General features: G+C 47.7%; 1 pseudogene; it reads left to right on the top strand.

Annotated features, from left to right (window-relative positions):
• The first annotated feature begins 5,018 nt into the window (after window positions 1-5,018).
• LOC110327627 lies at window positions 5,019-7,308 on the top strand (annotated as a pseudogene).
• The last annotated feature ends 355 nt before the right edge of the window (window positions 7,309-7,663 follow it).

Here is a 7,663-nt window from a genome sequence, read left to right as displayed (position 1 = left end):
GAGGAGAGAGGAGAGAGGAGAGAGGAGAGAGGAGAGAAAGTATAAGGGGGAGTAAGGGCAAGAGAGCAAGGTGGGGCCAAACAGCCCCTTTTATGGTCTTTACTGTTGCTAGACAACTGGGGAGGAGTCTAGCCTGAAAGTCAGAAGCTTGGGACATTGACTACTTGACTACTAACCATGCTTCTCTTGTGGGGGCTGAGGGGGCAGTAGCTTCAACAGGAACCAGGATTCCAGGAGACATGAGAGAACTTCTGTCACATGTAGGTGAATTATCAACACTGATTCCCGGGGTTCAACATCTAGTATCAACTGGAAATCAGGCTGTCTGTATATGCACAGACACTGGTTAGTCCATATTGTTGCATGCCCAATGACCAACACTGGTTAGTTCATATTGTTGTTCATTCTATAGGGTTGCAGACCCCTTTAGCTCCTTGGGTACCTTTTCTAGCTCCTTCATTGGGGACGCTCTGTTCCATCCAATAGATGACTGTGAGCATCCACTTCTGTATTTGTAAGCAAAGGATCCTGTCAGCAAAATTTTGCTGGCATATACAGTAGTGTCTGGGTTTGATGGTTGTTTATCGGATGGATCCACCGGTGGGGCAGTCTGTGGATGGTCCTTCCTTCTGTCTCAGCTCTGAACTTTGTCTCCATAACTCCTTCCATGGTTATTTTGCTTCCCATTCTAAGAAGGAACAAAATATTCACAGGTTGGTCCTTCTTCTTGAGCTTCATGTGATTTGCAAATTGTGTCTTGGATATTCTAAGTTCCTGGGCTAAAATCAATGAGTGAGTGTGTATCAAGTGAGTGTGTATCAAGTGAGTTCTGTGATTTGGTTACCTCACTCAGGATGATATCCTCCAGATACATTCATTTGCCTAAGAATTTCATGAATTCATTGTTTTTAATAGCTGAGTAGTTCTCCATTGTGGAAATGTACCACATTTTCTGNATCCATTCCTCTGTTGAGGGACATCTGGTTTATTTCCAGCTTCTGGCTATTATAAATAAGTCTGCTATGAACATAGTGGAGCATGTGACCTTATTACCAGTTGGAACATCTTCAGTGTATATGCCCAAGAAAGGTATTGCTGAATCTTCTGGTAGTACTCTGTCCAATTTTCTGAAGAACCACCAGAATGATTTCCAGAGTGGTTGTACCAGCATGCAATCCCACCCTGTTTACCACAGAGGAGAGAGAGAGAGTCCTCCAAGAAGCCTGGAAAAATATCCAGGATGATGTTGGACACCCTGTCCAGACATTGGCTGTAATAGATGAAGGATTCCCTCTAACCCACCCTCAATGGGACTATAACACGGCACAAAGTAGCAAACGGCTGTCCAACTACTACCGCAGGGCTCTAGTGGCGGGGCTGAGAGGTGCTGCTCGCAGGCCTACGAATTTGGCTAAGGTAGAGAAGTTATGCAGCAGACAACTGAGCTCCCCCTCGGTCTTTTTGGAGAGGCTCTTGGAGGTTTACAGGAGATACACCCTGTTTGACCCTATGTCCGAGGGGCAGCGGGCCTCAGTTATTATGGCCTTTATCAGCCAGTTGGCCCCTGACATTAGGAGAAAATTGCAGCGGATTGAGAGACTGCAGGATTATACTGTAAGGGATGTGGTTAAGGAAGCTGAGAAAGTGTATCATAAGAGAGAGATGGAGGATGAAAAGCTGGAAAGAGAAAAGAGAGAGAGGAGAGAAGATGAGGACAGGAGGGACAGAAGACAGCAAAAGGCTCTGGCTTGGGTTCTGGCCGTAGCAGTAGATAGGGACAAAGGAGGTAGGGCTAGACAGTTAGGCGACCTGGGAGACAGAAAATGGAGAGAGCTAAGAAGACCCAGAGAAGACAGACCACGCCTAGAAAGAGACCAATGTGTGTACTGCAATGATACTGGCCACTGGGCCCGTGAATGCCCTAAAAAGAAACAGGGAGTAAAGGTGCTGTCTTTCGAAGAGAGTGAATACTAGGGGAGATGGGGCTCTGACCCCCTCCCTGAGCCTCGGGTAACATTAGAAGTGGAGGGGACCCCCGTAGACTTCCTGGTCGACATAGGCACAGAATTTTTGGTGCTAAGAACACCATTAGGTAAAGTAAGAAAGAATGAGAGAACATTGGTGATTGGGGCTACAGGGCAAAAATTGTACCCATGGACCACATCCCGGACAGTGGACCTAGGATGAAACGAAGTGACTCATTCATTTCTGGTCATTCCAGAGTGCCCCTTGCCCCTACTGGGAAGAGACTTACTAACCAAATTGAAAGCACAAATAAACTTTGCCTCCCCCAGACCAGAAGTATCTTGGGGAATAGAGACATCTCAGACCTTGGCACTAACTTTACAATTAGGAGAAGAGTACTGGATTTATCAGGAAAAATTGAAGCCCCCTGAGGGGCTACAGGACTGGCTTAATCGATTTCCTCAGGCGTGGGCTGAGACGGGAGGAAAGGGCATGGCAAGACAAGTACCCCCGGTGGTGCTTGAGCTCAAGTCTGGAGCCACTCCCATTGGGGTCTGACAGTACCCCATGAGCAGAGAAGCACAAGATGGCATATGCCCTCACATCACCAGACTGCTTCAGCAGGTGATCTTGGTCCCATGCAAGTCCCCTTGGAACACTCCCCTACTCCCGGTAAAGAAGCCAGGAACAGATGACTATTGCCCTGTCCAAGACCTTAGGGAAGTCAATAAGAGAACTCAAGACATTCACCCCACAGTGCCAAACCCTTATAGCCTGCTCAGCACACTGCNACCTGAGCGAACCTGGTATACGGTCTTAGATCTTAAAGGCGCTTTCTTCTGTCTGAGGTTACACCCTAATAGCCAACCCCTGTTTGCCTTCGAGTGGCGAGATCCAGAAAGGAAGGACCAGACAGCTTACATGGACAGGACTGCCTCAAGGGTCCAAGAATTCACCTAACTTGTTTGACAAGGCCTTACACCGAGATCTTGCCTTTTTTCGAGCCAATAATCCCCAGTGATGCTTTTGTAATTCATTAATGATCTTTTACTAGCTGCAGAAACAAGCAAGGAGTGCGAACTTGGGACTCAGAACATCCTGGTAGAGTTGGGTGAGTTGGGTATCAGGTTTTGGCTAAAAAGGCACAGTTATGCTGGACGGAAGTGACCTACTTGGGATACATCCTGAAGAATGGACAATGATGGCTCACAGAAGCCAGGAAGCAGAACCTGACCCCAACCACCCCTCGCCAGGTAAGAGAATTCTTAGTGATGGCGGGATTCTGTAGACTTTGGGTCCTGGGATTTGCCACTCTAGCAGCCCCATTGTACTCCCTAACCAAAGAAAAAGGGGAATTCACCTGGACCCAGGAACATCAATCAGCTTTTGAGATGCTATAAAAGGCCCTGCTGCAGGCCCCTGCCCTAGCACTGCCAGACCTGAACAAGCCTTTCACCCTATACATTGAAGAAAGGAACAGGGTAGCTAAGGGGGTCCTCTCTCAAGCTTTAGGGACCTAGAAGTGCCCGGTAGTTTACCTATCAAAGATACTGGACTCTGTGGCTAGTGGGTGGCCTTCCTGCCTATGAGTGTTAGTGGCTACAGCTGTGTTGGTAAAAGATGCTGATAAGCTGATGATGGGGCAGAACATCACCATGGTGGCCCCGCACTCGCTTGAGAATATTATCAGGCAGCCCCCTGACCGCTGGATGACCAATGCCCAAATGACTCACTATCAGAGTTTGCTGTTGATGGAGCAAATGACCTTCGTTTCCCCTGCCATCCTCAACCCTGCTACCTTAATGCCTGAAGCCAGCAAAACCCCTGTACACAAATGTGACGAGGTACTGGCAGAAGGACCTGGAATTGGCCAGACCTCACAGACCAACCCTGACCAGGATCAGTGACCTGGTTCACCGATGGAAGCAGCTTCATGGTGGAAGGTAAGTGCAAAGCAGGGGCAGCTGTAGTAGATGAGAAGTCCATCATTTGAGCCAGCAGTCTGCCTGAGGGGACATCAGCACAGAGAGCAGAGCTCATTGCTCTAACCCAGGCTTTAAGGCTGGCAGAAGGAAAGGCCATTAACATTTACACTGATAGCTGATATGCCTTCGCTATGGCTCATGTCCATGGGGCAATCTACAGGCAGCGTGGACTCTTGACTTCCGCTGGGAAGGACATTAAAAATAAGGAGGAGATCCTCAGGTTTTAGAAGCTGTCCACCTGCCTCGCAGGGTGGTGATCATCCATTGCCCAGGACATCAAAGTGGGACCAGACCAATAGAAAGAGGGAACAAAATGGCAGACGAAGTAGCCAAAGAGGAAGCCCAGGGACCAATGACTCTAGTAGTTAAAACTGCATCCCAGCTAGTTAAGGAAGAGATGGAGAAAGAAATCCTCACAGAAAAAGAGGGGCTGGAATACCTGGCTGACATACACCACCTCACTCACTTAGGATTCAAAAAGATGATAAAACTGGTCAGTAGGTCCCCTTATCATATTCTCAGACTACAGAAAGCTGTAGAGGACCTAGTGAAAAACTGCCGAGCCTGTGTGCTCACTAACGCCGGGTCCAGCAGGCTCCATGGTGGAAGGTGATTGCAAGGAGACAGACCTGGGACCTACTGGAAAACCGACTTCACTGAGGTAAAACCAGCCCAGTATGGAAAGAAATGTTTTTTAGTCTTTATAGACACTTTTTCAGGGTGGGTTGAGGTGTTCCCCACCAAGAGAGACAGCTAATGTGGTGGCCAAGAAGATACTCGAAGAAATTCTTCCTTGGTACAGATAATGGGCCGGCCTTCGTCTCCCAGATAAGTCAGGGATTGGCCAGACAGCTGGGGATAAATTGGAAATTACATTGTACATACCGACCCCAGAGTTCAGGACAGGTAAAGAGAATGAATAGAATGCTAAAAGAAGCCCTAACCAAATTAGCTTTAGAAACCAGTGGAAAAGATTGGACAGCCCTTCTCCCTTATGCCTTATTCAGGGCCCAGAATACCCCTGGAGCCTCTGGTCTAATACCCTTTGAATTAATGTATGGGGCACCTATGCCCATCTATGTGACAGTAGAGAGTAGAACTTGCCCAGATGCATCCTTCATCCCCTCCTCTCTGCTTTTTACCTGGCTCAAGGCTCTTGAAATTGTAAGAAAAGAGGTCTGGAAATTGTTAAAAGAAACCTATGTTGCTGGTGATACACAGGTGCTGCATCAGTTTGAAGTAGGAGACACTGTCCTGGTGAGGAGACATTGAGCAGGCAACCTAGAGCCGAGGTAGAAAGGACCCTACTTGGTGTTGCTGATGACGCCCACTGCCATAAAAGTGGAAGGAATCCCAACCTGGGTTTATGCGTCTCACGTTAAGAAGGCACCCCCTGAGGCTGACCAGAATGAATAGACCTTAGAAAAGACTGACAATCCTCTTAAGTTTCATTTGCCTCGTAGGCAACACAAGGGCAAGTAACCCCCATGCCCCCAAAAGCTTGACTTGGCAGGTGTTGTCCCAAGCAGGAGAAGTTGCTTGGAGTCTCACTAAAGATGCCACCCCCACCACTTGGTGACCTGTGCTAACCCCGATTCCTGTGCCCTGGCAGCTGGGTTAGACTCATGGGATATCCCCGACACTGACCTGGAAACTTCTAAGTGGACTAAGCCTCCAAATTCGGATTATTCCGCCTGCAATGGCCAGACTTCCTACGGAAAGATTGGATGTTGTTTTGAAAAAGCTAGAGATGACATGGTGAACAGTGAGGTTTATATATGTCCCAGGGATGGGAGAGATAGGAAAGCAGTGAAAACATGCAGAGGGTCAGATCATTTCTTTTGCAGAGAATAGGGGTATGAGACCACAGGGCAGGCATATTGGAATCCCTCCTCCACCTGGGACCTCATCACGGTCTGCAGAAATTGGACTAGTGACCCATGGAACAGGTGTTATAACAGTGGTCATTGCCAGCCCCTTCACATAGAATTCACACAGAAGGGAAAACAGTTTGGAGGCTGGGATAAAGGCAGGATGTGGGGATTGAGGTACTATGTGTCCAGAACAAATCCCGATTCACTTTGCAAATTAGACTCAAAGTTGAGACTCTGCCAGGGCAGCCCGTTGGTCCCAATAAGGTGCTATTTGACTAGGGCCCACTTGCACCTCCTCAGCTGCCCCTTCCCACAGTGGCACCCTCCCTGGGTCTTGGTACCACCCCCAATACTATCACTGCTCCAACTGCCCTCCCAAAACCTCAGACTGAGCCTGTCCCGAAGACTGGGGACCGGCTCTTCAATTTGATCTTGGGAGCATACCTGGCCCTCAATAACACCAGGCCAGATGACACAAATTCTTGTTGGCTCTGCTCATCAGCAGGGCCACCCTATTATGAGGGGATTGCCACTAGTCTGAGATTTAACAATACCACTAGTCACTCTAATTGTGACTGGGGAGGCATGGGCAGACTGACCCTGACCGAAGTGACTGGGCAGGGTACTTGGGTAGGGACAGTGCCCCCAAAATATGAGCACCTCTGTAACCAGACCATTCTAGTTCATACCTCTACTAATTTCTACCTGGCCCCAAACGGAGGGTGGTGCGCCTGCAACATGAGGCTCACCCCGTGCATAGCTACTGGCATTTTCAATGACTCTGGTGATTTTTGTGTATTAGTTCAGCTATTGCCCAGAATTTATTACCATGAGCCTGATGGACTAGAAGATCATTTTGATAATCAAGTGATTGTGACTAGGTACAGGTGAGAACCTGTTACTCTCACTCTAGCCGTACTCCTGGGGGCAGGAGTGGCAGCAGGAACTGGCACTGATACTGCTGCCATGATCACAAGAGACCAACATCCTTTGGCATTATGTGAGGCTGTTCATGAAGATATTGAGGTATTGTGGCTATACAAAAATCTGTCAGCGCCTTGGAAAAATCCCTAACCCCCCTTTCTGAGATCATGTTGCAGAATAGGAGGGGCTTAGATCTTTTATTCCTTAAAGAAGGGGGCCTTTGTGTAGCCCTTAAAGAAGAGTGTTATTTCTATGCAGATCACACAGGTGTAGTTAGGGATTCCATGCAGAGGCTCAAAGAAAGACTAGAGAGAAGAAAACGGGATTGAGAAGCCCACCAAGGATAGTTTGAATCCTGGTTTACCGGCTCCCCCTGGCTGATCACTTTGTTGTCAGTCATCACTGGACCATTGATAATTCTGCTTTTCCTCTTAACGTTTGGACCCTGTTTGATTAATCGACTAGTTGCCTTTGTTAGAGGCAGAATTGATACAGTACAGCTCATGGTACTTAGGCAGCAATATCAGACTATGAGTCCTCAAGAAGAAGATAACCTTTAGAATTCTAGGATTAGAATTAAGTAGAGAAAAAGAAGGGAATGAAGGGAAATGAAATTTAAGATGAAATTTAAGGCCTGTGATTCATGTAACTTAGGTCAAAAAGTTGTTTGTAAGCTTAGAAGCCTGAGGTGGAGGACACAATAGAACAGGCCTGGGCATGTCCATTGTTAAAACATTCCTGACATAGTTTGGAGTCATATATTAACCAGGTGTTCTGCTGACTTGCAAGTACCATTCTGCAAATGTGTTGGTATTTAAATGGGCCAATCGTGTACAACCACGCCAATTCTCCCGAGCCCCTGACCCCTCTCCCTATAAAAACTCCTAGTTTTCGAGCCACATGGTCGATTTCTTG

This window comes from Mus pahari, chromosome 10 (genome assembly GCF_900095145.1).
Source record: "Mus pahari chromosome 10, PAHARI_EIJ_v1.1, whole genome shotgun sequence".
Taxonomy (NCBI): domain Eukaryota; kingdom Metazoa; phylum Chordata; class Mammalia; order Rodentia; family Muridae; genus Mus; species Mus pahari.
Note: the sequence above shows the minus strand (reverse complement) of the source record. Positions and strands in the feature narration are given on the sequence as shown.